The sequence below is a fragment of the Mus caroli genome, chromosome 10 (genome assembly GCF_900094665.2).
Source record: "Mus caroli chromosome 10, CAROLI_EIJ_v1.1, whole genome shotgun sequence".
Lineage (NCBI taxonomy): Eukaryota > Metazoa > Chordata > Mammalia > Rodentia > Muridae > Mus > Mus caroli.
Genome location: NC_034579.1, coordinates 7,651,816 through 7,661,568, shown reverse-complemented (window position 1 = coordinate 7,661,568; position 9,753 = coordinate 7,651,816). Strand labels below are relative to the sequence as shown.

At 42.7% G+C, this 9,753-nt stretch overlaps 1 protein-coding gene across 3 annotated transcripts in view; it reads right to left on the bottom strand.

Moving 5' to 3' along the window:
* Positions 1-5,914, bottom strand: part of Fbxo30 (F-box protein 30) — a 14,904-nt gene extending 8,990 nt beyond the window's left edge. Inside the window, exon 1 of one of the 3 annotated variants that reach the window (XM_021175260.2) lies at positions 5,744-5,914. The gene's annotated coding sequence lies outside the window, so the exon portion shown is untranslated. The other 2 variants (XM_021175262.1, XM_021175261.2) reach the window with 2 other exon arrangements.
* Positions 5,915-9,753: the final 3,839 nt, after the last annotated feature.

Genomic DNA, 9,753 nt, shown 5'->3' with positions numbered 1-9,753 from the left:
AGTGAGTTCCAGGACAGCCAGGGCCATACAGAGAAACCCTATCTCAAAACAAAACAAAACGAAAAAAAAAAAAAAAAGAATTAAGACGAGCCTTACTGAGGCGGGGTTAGAGTGTGAAAACAGCTGGAGCTTTCTTATTTTGCAATAAGGCTGAGTTTATCTCACATGCTAGAGGTTAAATTTGACTGTTACTAAGAGAGAAATCTAAAAACACAAGCAGTGTTTTGGAACTTGGTGTGGTGGGGACACTTTATGATATTATCCACACCGTCACCCAATCACACCAGGCAGAGCACACCTTGATATTCCTTAATTGAAAAGTGTTTAAAGTAACCACTGCAGTTTTGACTCACATGCAAAGGTAAATGCAAAGGTAAATGCAAAAGGCTCTTGAGTTTCAAAATAAGTAGCCTCTTCCACATTACTCCCCCTCAATAAAAATGTTATAAAGATGTAGCCATAGCAACATTACATAGTATTTTATTGCTTTTTGAAGTAGACCTAGAAAAAGGATTAATATCAAATACACACCTCTTTTATCCTTAACAAATACTAAGTCAATTTCTTACAACTCAGAGAAAAATTGTGTTCAATAGTATTAAGTGGCTGCCCAAAGTCATCTATCTAGGTAAGTGACAGAGGTGGGGACTTAAAACATATATCTTATCACTGTGGACTAGCAGACATGTTTACTTATAAAAATTTAAGAGCATGAGGCAGCTCTTCAACAACTGGTGATTCAATTCTAAGATGTTCTTTGACAAATGAAAATTACACAATTTTGCTTGTAGTTTATTCTAACACCTAATCACCTTGTGATTAGAGCTAGTTAGAGCTAAAATCTTTTAGCTCTTTATAATTATTAAGCCACATTACACTGTTTTGACCATATGTTTTAAATATGAACATATGAATTTAACTATTCTTGGCATGTCTAGGTCAAGCCCATTTTATAGTTAAATATACAAAGAAATAAGAAAGTTCAGGCCGGGCGGTGGTGGCGCACACCTTTAATCCCAGCACTTGGGAGGCAGAGGCAGGCAGATTTCTGGGTTCGAGACCAGCCTAGTCTACAAAGTAAGTTCCAGGACAGCCAGGGCTATACAGAGAAACCCTGTCTCGGAAAAAAAAAAAAAAGAAAGAAAGAAAGTTCAGTAATAGCCAATAGCCTTTCTGGAGAAAGAGACTAGCTTTCAAACTTTAAAGCGCTTCCAAATCCACCCTGTTTTGAATCATGGTCACTATTATAAAATTTAAAATGCCTTCACAAGGTATTTTAAGTTGTTCATGAAGCCTGTGTTACAGGTTTTTAAAGTTCAATCCTTAATTTATCCTTAAATAGTGGCCCACCAGACCTGGTAGAAAACATTTCGTTAAAATTATGGCTTCAACTTTGAGATGAGCTTCATTAAACTCAATGGCATTTTTTAAACCTACCCAAATCAATTTCTAGTAGGCTACACTTAAAAGAATTACTAAAAAAGTTTCATTAGACAAAAAATTATTTGTATATGATGGAACTTTTTTTACAATAATTTCAGTTTTCTCTAACAGAAGTTGGTTGCCAACTCCTACTCCGTGGCTGACTAGCAACCCTTAGACGCGCCATTTCCCACACAAGGAAACAAGAGCTTCTTACTCAAGGCACAAAGACAATGGCTTCTACTGTTTCACAAACTTCACAAAAATCTATAAGGAGATTATGTAATCATAAACTAGCACAATTCTAAAATATGCTAAGAAAAAGTTGTTTAATACAACTGAGGGTGTTTCTAATGTCTATCTGTCTCTGAGACACACACACACAGACACACATCTTTCCCTCATCATACGCCATGTGTGTCAACCTTAGTTTCAGCTTGTAACCTTCCCCTAGAACCTAAGACAAGGCATGGATCTCTTACAAAACAGATGCTCTTCTGTGCTGTACTTTCTATGGCAGTGTTAGGGACAACTGAAAATAAATCTTTTCTTTCTTTCTTTCTTTTTTTTAAGTAACCAGCTCTACAGGAAAACTATAATCTCTAAGAACACCCAAAGTATGCCTGCCCCATACTCTTATGTTCCCCTAGTTCACACCTGTGCTTCATTTCATATGCACTGTGTAAATACATGAATAAAAGAAGAAATAAAAGAAAATAAATTCCCAGACATCCTTCATTTCGTGGAAAATACAACATGACATGATTTAAAAAACAAACTGTACATATCTAGCATTAGAAAATTAATTTAAAACAAAATACATCAGTTAGCCGTACAGAGTCAATGGTGCTCAAACATGAAGCATCACCTAACGTGTCCCAGGCATCTTACATGAAGATAAAACCTAACGCTTCATAAAAGCCAATCATGAAAAAATAAATCAAACAGTAACTTCAATTTTGACCTTCAAATAAAAAACAAAAACAAAAACAAAAAACAACCTTAGAGAACGGAATATAGAGAAAAGCTCTAGGTTTAAAAAGAAAGGTATTGGTTGTCGCCTGTACATGTACAGGGGCCTGAGCAGGGCATGAAGAAAAATAACTTCAAAGTCTGAAGTGGCATCAGCGTAGCCTTTGCTTTAGCATTACATGTATGTGTTATTAGGGGAAACAATTCTACTAAACATGTTCTAATATAAGGCTGGTGTGGAAGCAGTCTTGTCCAATTAATTCATTATGATAAGGAAGTTTATTACCAAAAATCAACAGTTTTATCAGTTAAATGCCTCTAAGAAAAATCTTATCTTTTGTATAGTCAGAGGTACTAGTAAGTAATAAACAGAAATACTTGCTGACCCACTAATCAAATCGGTGCATTTTGTTTTGAGGTTAACAAATCTATACCTCAGTTATTTTATCTGCTTTTAAGGATGGTGATGGTGGTGGAGGCCAGATAGGGAGCTCAGCAGTAGAGCACTTGGCCTACCAGATGCAAGGGTTTGGATTCTGCACTGAGTACAGTAAAAACAAAGCACAACAAACAGAAAACGGTCCCAGCTGTGCTGGTGGTGGTGATGACTCCACATGAGGAAAATTAAGATTCCCACCAAGTCCCCAACTCATGGCACACACACACACAATCCGCTGATTTTCTACCTTCATTATACTGCTGAGGCAATACATAAAAGACCTGGACCAAAAACAAGTACAGGGAGGAAAAGGTTTGCTTCTGCTAACACTCCCAGGTCACGCACAGTTCATCCAGAGCAGTCAGTAGGAACTCGAGCAGAAGCCATGAGGGAATGCTGCTTTTTTGCTTGCTCACTGTCCGATGCTCAGCTAGCTTTCCTAAATAGTCCAGGGCCATCTACCTAGGGATGGTACTGCCCACAGAGGGCTAGGTCCTCCTACATCAATTAAAGACAGTCCAGCACCGACAGCCTCACAGGCCAGAATGACCTAGGCAATTCCTTAATTGAGGCTTCTCTCAGACTCAAGGTTTGGTCAACTTGACAACTGAGGCTAACCAGGCACATGGCTAAACAAGTTATATTCTAATTATTTCATTAAACTTTGCTTCTGGTTTTATATAAAAATGAGCTAGCTAGATGGAAATTTATTTTCATGTTCTTATCCCTCCAGATGTAATATAATCAAAACAAACAGCTGTCATTTCTAAACCTGGTCATGGTTAAAAATTTTTAAATAAAAGTTTTAACTACTCACAATTTTCTCCCCTAAATACACAAATGAAAAAAATCATGGACTTGGATCAGAAGTTAAATGATACTCAGATGAGAACCTATTTAAATGAATACATAGATGAAACCAGATCTAGTCAAGTGGCAGGAAGGACTCAGTCTAAGATGGCAAGAGGAGGCTTCCAGGAAGCCTCAGCTTTTGACTTTGAGGCAATTATTGGACTTAGAAAGCAATACTGAATTTCTGAAAGTTGATTACAGTTATTTCTGTGTTCAACAGTAAATATAGTTATTCACAAATGGAGTCACTCTGCTTTACACAATACTCAGATTTATATACAACTACTTTTAAATGGTACTTAAATTTATAAAGTTTATTGTTATATGAGGAACCACTCTACCCAGTGCTAACATTAACCATTCTGTTAAAAAACAAAACAAAAACAAGAAGAAACAAACAAAAACAAAAAAACCAACCTATTTTGTTTTTTAGAAAACCCCACATTTTGAGGGAGGCGTATTCAGACTAACATTTTCCTATTCATATAGGAACTACTTACTTCAAGCTGACCCTCTCCTATCCCATCGTAACTAATATGAAATGTAATATCTACTCAGCCTTTTTAACTTACAATTCTATCACTGAATACATAAATGCAAAAATATTCTCCAGGAAAATGCCCAGCAAGAGTAATTCCTTTTATTAAATAAACAGCAGTTTTAAAATCTTATTTCGAAGATTATCCAACCGTTACATTTTAGAAACATGCTATATCAAACAGTAAACACATTAACTAAAGCCTGTTTGTCTGCCCTTAAAGCACCTCTCAAACCATATGGGAAGTGTTAGCAATTATTTTATGCAATATTACTTTTAAAAGTATATTTTTAGTATTTTATATTTTAAGACAAAAACAAAAACAAAAAACCCTTTAAACCTAAATCTAAACATTCAGAACCATTAGAGTTCCAGTTTCTTGTAACATTCATAAAACACCTACTATTTCTAGAATCACACACACACACAAAAGCTTATGTCCCTATGTTAAGTATCGGGTATAAACTGGTGATCTAAGAAGTTAGCAAAACATGTTGTCCCCAACTAAACTACTACAGCAAGAAACAGTGACTAAGCATAAAGAAGAGTGATTCAACGAATCTGTATGCTTTAGAAAACTCAAACAGGGATACTTCATGGTATCCTTTGTCTCTTTGTCACTCAACACGGGATTGTTTGGGGAAACTAACATAAAGCGTGCAGAACGTGTTAATGTAACTTACTATGCCTGAAATTTAGCAGGGAATTAAAAAAAAAAAAAAAAAAAAAAAAACCTCAGAAACTTTTTGAGACTTCGTTTTAAAAAACGTTAACCCTCTTTGATACCAGAATGCCCGTAAATAACTTCATCTTGGATCACAGTCAACAAAGCAATCATGGAAGAAAAGGTCAATTCCTTCCCAAGCATCTTTTTTATCCGGGATTTACCACGGGACTCAAAGAAGGGAGAGGGGAGCAGGAGAAACGCGGCAAACACAGGCCTCCGTCGAGGTTAAAATGTAATCCCCGAGTGACTTTGAATCCGCCGTGCGTTCCCTGTCCCGCTTCCAATCTGGGACTCCACGAGCTGGACCCAGGAACTTGGGGGTTGGGGGGGTGATCCCTAAGTCTCCCTTTAACCAGGGCCACCGCTAAGCCTCCGCGCCTCTCACTTCCATGAATGGAAAAGTTACCAACTTCGCTTATCCCGCGGAGACACTTGGAGATGCCTCGCCGTCCTTTAACCCGTTTGCGCCCAAACTCCTCAAGTTCCTACGAGCCAGAGGGTGCGAGCCACGCATTCCGGGGTCCCCCGGGGCTCCTCTGCGCTCAGTGGGGGCGGAGGTGAGGGTCTCACCCGGTTCGGCGTCCCCGGGGCTCGGGGCGCCATTTGCCGGGAGCCTCAAGGGCAGGCCACACGAGCGGCCCGGCGCGACCCGGACGGGGCCAGCCGGACGGAAGCCTCCGAACTGCGCCGACTCCACCGGCCCCGCCGCCCCCGGGGCCCGCGCCGTCCGGGCCGCTGCCCGCCCGCCGGCCCGCGTCCCCGCGCCAGCCTCCCGCGGCCTCGCCACACTCACCAGCCCGCGCGGGCCGAAGCGCCGCTCAAACCCTGGCTTCTCTGGCCTTAGCGCCCAGCGGCTCCGCAGCGTCCCCGCACCGGACCGGACCACGCACGGAGCCCGTCCCGTCCCAATCCTCTGCGCCTCCGCCCTGCCCGGACCGCCGCCTTTTCTCCTCGGCCTCCAACCGCCACCGCCCTCCTCGCGCGCCCCGCCCCGCCCCGCCGCGCCCCGCCCCCCGGCCCGGCAGCGGGTGCGCGGGCACGCGCACGCACAGCGGGCGAGGATGCGCACGCTGCCCTGTGGCGGTCAGGCCGAGCGCAGAGAACCCGCGGGGCAGCCTCTCCCTTGGTGCTCCCAGCCGGGTCCGCCTTTCGCGCCTTTGCTTTTTGTTTGTTTTTGGAAGGACTCTCGGAGCCCCTGTGGCACTGTGGCGGACGCAGGCCCAGGAGCGCGACCCGTCCTCCTAGCTCGCACTCGCAGGAAATAGGTCAGCCCCCGTTGTCGGTGGTAACTGCCACCACCTCACGTGCCCGAGCCCTGTGACTCGGTGACCGCTCTGCTCTGTGACCCGTTTCCCCTTGTAAGGGCTCTGCTGCTCGTCAGCCCGCGGCGGGCGGCTTCGGTGGGGCGAGCTACGCGGCCTCCAGAGGGCGCGGCGCGGCTTCTGGGAAACGTCTTAGGGCCGGAGCTTTCCCGTGGCCATCCAGGGCTACACACACCGTGTGTAGGCGTCCCCGTTACTACCGCCAGGCCCAGGTGTGAGGCTGAGGGACGGTGATGTCACCGACGCCCACCCCGTCTGGAGCCCCCTGCCAACTCCCATCTCAAAGCCACGGTGAAGGAGTCTTGGCCCTGGCTGGCGGAGGGGCGGAGGTGAGAAAACCCCCTTGGGTGGCCGTTCTGGTGACTTCATTTTTACTCCCCAGCGGTTGGAAACGGTGGCTCACGAGAGTCACTGTCCTTCACCTTAAAAACCAGAACATTCAAACAACTACACAAAACCCTGGGGAACTTAAGACTGAGCACACTGTAAAGGTCAGGGGTTTGGTTTGGTTTAATGAAGACATTCAGATTTTGAAATATTTAATGCTTATATGTGGGGTGCTTAGGACGCTGTACTAATTTTTTTTTCGCCTGCTTTGGCTGTAGGAGGTAGGCGCTTTTCGGTCAGCCCAGAGCGTGAGAACCAAAGGGGCCAGGTAAGAAAAGTGAAGCAGACAGATAAAATGGTGGGAGAGTTGCTTATGCATGACAGGTGGTCGCGATTGAGTCACACATCCTTCCATTACATCCCCTTCCACAAAATAAGAGGACTGCAGCAGGGAATCCCAAAGGCTCTCTGCAGCTTTAACATTCCCATCATTGATTGATTGTACTTTTGTACTTTGGGGCTTTCTGCTCTTCTAAATCACCTAGTTGACACTAGGTCATCTCCCACCTCAAGCTGAGTAGGAGTCAGTGCAAACAGAAGCCTCTGCCCTTCCATAAGTGGCAACCAGAGACTACCAGGAATCAAAGGTCTTCAAAGATGTCCTCGGAAGTATATGTGGACTTTGGGCTAGACTTGTGGAACAAAGCTACCATTTATGTGGCTTAGCCACCCAGAAAGCAACAGGTACTTTGGCAATTTAAAATAAACAAATAAGCAGTAGCAGGTTTAACCTGTCTGCTCTCTTTAAGGAGAGGAGCACCCACCCTCACGTTCTTAAATTAGTTTTGCATCGGTTTAGGAAGAGTGTGTACCCTATTTTTTTTCTAGAGGTCAATTTCATGGTGGGATGCTATAAAAACTATGGGACAGGAAGGTTGGTAAAGTTTTTGCTGAGCAAGCAAGAGAACCTGAGTTCTCTTCCATCCCCAGCACCTATGTAAAAAGCCAGGTGTAGTGGTGGTTATGGGGGTTTAATCCCAGGGCTGGGGAAGCAGCCCCATCCAGTAAGAGGCCCTTTCTCACCGAGTAGGTTAGATGGTTCCAGAGGAATGGACCTAGGGTTGGTCCTTGGCTCCGTATACAAACACAAAACTCGCTAAAATAAGACCACAGTCATAAAGCCTTCAGGCAAGGCTGAACTATAAGAGATAGGAGTTTTCAGAGAAAATTGAATTGGCTAAACAAATCCTGACAAATTGTTTTTCCATTTATTCACTGTCAAGACTAATAGCACCTTTAATTTAAAAAGGTTTTCTTGCCCAGTTAGACCACCAGCCTGTATTTGGATAGCCTAAGGCTAAAGCAATGGAAAAGTCAAGACTAAAATTTAAGTCATGTGCTAATTAAGGAAAGCACCATTGGCTAGAGACAAGTGTGAGTGGGTAAAGGCAGATTTGCAGCTGTGAAGCCATGAGAGAATAGGCATTACTAACTGGGATAGTAATACTAACTGGGATTAGTATTAGATATTAATACCCAGTATCTAATATTCACCAGGTATAATTATGTTTCTAATACACATTCATTTGAAGTACAAAAAATATAATTGCAAATTAGAAGAAACCTCCCAAGGACAAACTTTATAGCCTCAAGTCAACCTTGTAGTTTTAAATAAGTAATCAAAGCAATTTGAATCCTGTGGAAAATAGAAGATCCAGGTTTTGTCTATATGAACCACACACCTCTTAAACCATATTCTAAAGAAGAACATGTATATATCAGTGATCCATGTTTTTAGTTAATAAGATTAAACTTATCTGTACAGTATCTAGCATACAGAATATGTATGCACTCAATAAATGAATGATTTTGCCCTGCCCCCACTCCCAAGCTCAGCCTGCAAAGTTCCATTTCAGGCGACTAGCGTTTGGTGGTACTCAAGTCTGGGGGTGAGGAAAGAAATAAACAGGTGGACTCAGGCGGAGATGATAGTTAATTCTTTCATCTGTCTAAAACTGTAGCTGTATAGCAACTGTGCTTGGTGAGGAGGTAGAAACATTTTCATGCAGAAACAAGTTAATATACATTAAACAGGAGAAAACAAATTTAACAGCCCCAAAATGAACTCAATTCCATCTTTATCCTTTCTGTACTCTGCTGGAGTAGTAGCAAAGAAAATGCCATAGTGTAACAAGTAGACTCGGAGGGAACTGTTGGCATCAGAAGAGCATACTATGTTGTTCTAGTTGTTCTATGTTGTTCTGCTGCACCTGGCAGTAGAGGAAATAGTAGCTCCATATCTTCTGTTTTGTTGTTGTTGTTGTTTTCTTATTAAAGCTTCTGAAATTTGGCTAGTTACATGAACACCATCTGATGTTTTTGAATTTTCAGAAACCCCATGTGTGCATGGCTGGGGCTGAGAGGGAATCAAGCACCACAACAAAGCTACATCTTTTTAGTGAGTCATGCAAAAGATGATAAAATAGAAGTTGGTACTTAATTCTAGGAATAGCATGGTTCTTAAACTGTTAGAGTATTGCTTTCCTCTAAAATGGATTTCTGTGCTGAACAGCTGACTTGTTAATTAGCCCTCAGTCCCTTGGGATATTCCCTTCAGTATGACAGACTCTAAGCCTGCTGTGACCCATGACTCCTAGTAGCCACATAAGTAGCCACATTAAGGATGAAATGTGTAGCCTCGCCTTCTCATTCATATAGAGAAATACTATAAACAACACATGGTTCCATTTCTTCTCTTCCTTGATGAAGGCATATATCTTTTTTTCTTTGAAAAATAAAACATGCTGAGACCTCTGCACTAAGATAAGTTCAGCTTCTCTCCATGCACCAACAGAGGGAAAGTCCTAGGCATTGCTTTGGGGCTCTGAAGCATGAGCAGGGCTAGGCGTTTCTGCAAGACCTTTCCAGCCTCAGCCTCCTGCTTTAGGAATCACAGGCACACTGAGCCAGGAAAGCTCTGTTTGGACCACAAAGCAGGTTCCTGTTGCCTACTGTCTGAGTCTAATCTCTGCTTTTGAGTTCTGATATGACATTGTTCCTTTTCTTTTCTGTTTTCATGAGAAAACAAGTTCTTCTCCAAAAGAGTCATGAACTCATCTAGATAAGTAATTAAATAGCTCAAATATTTAGAAGG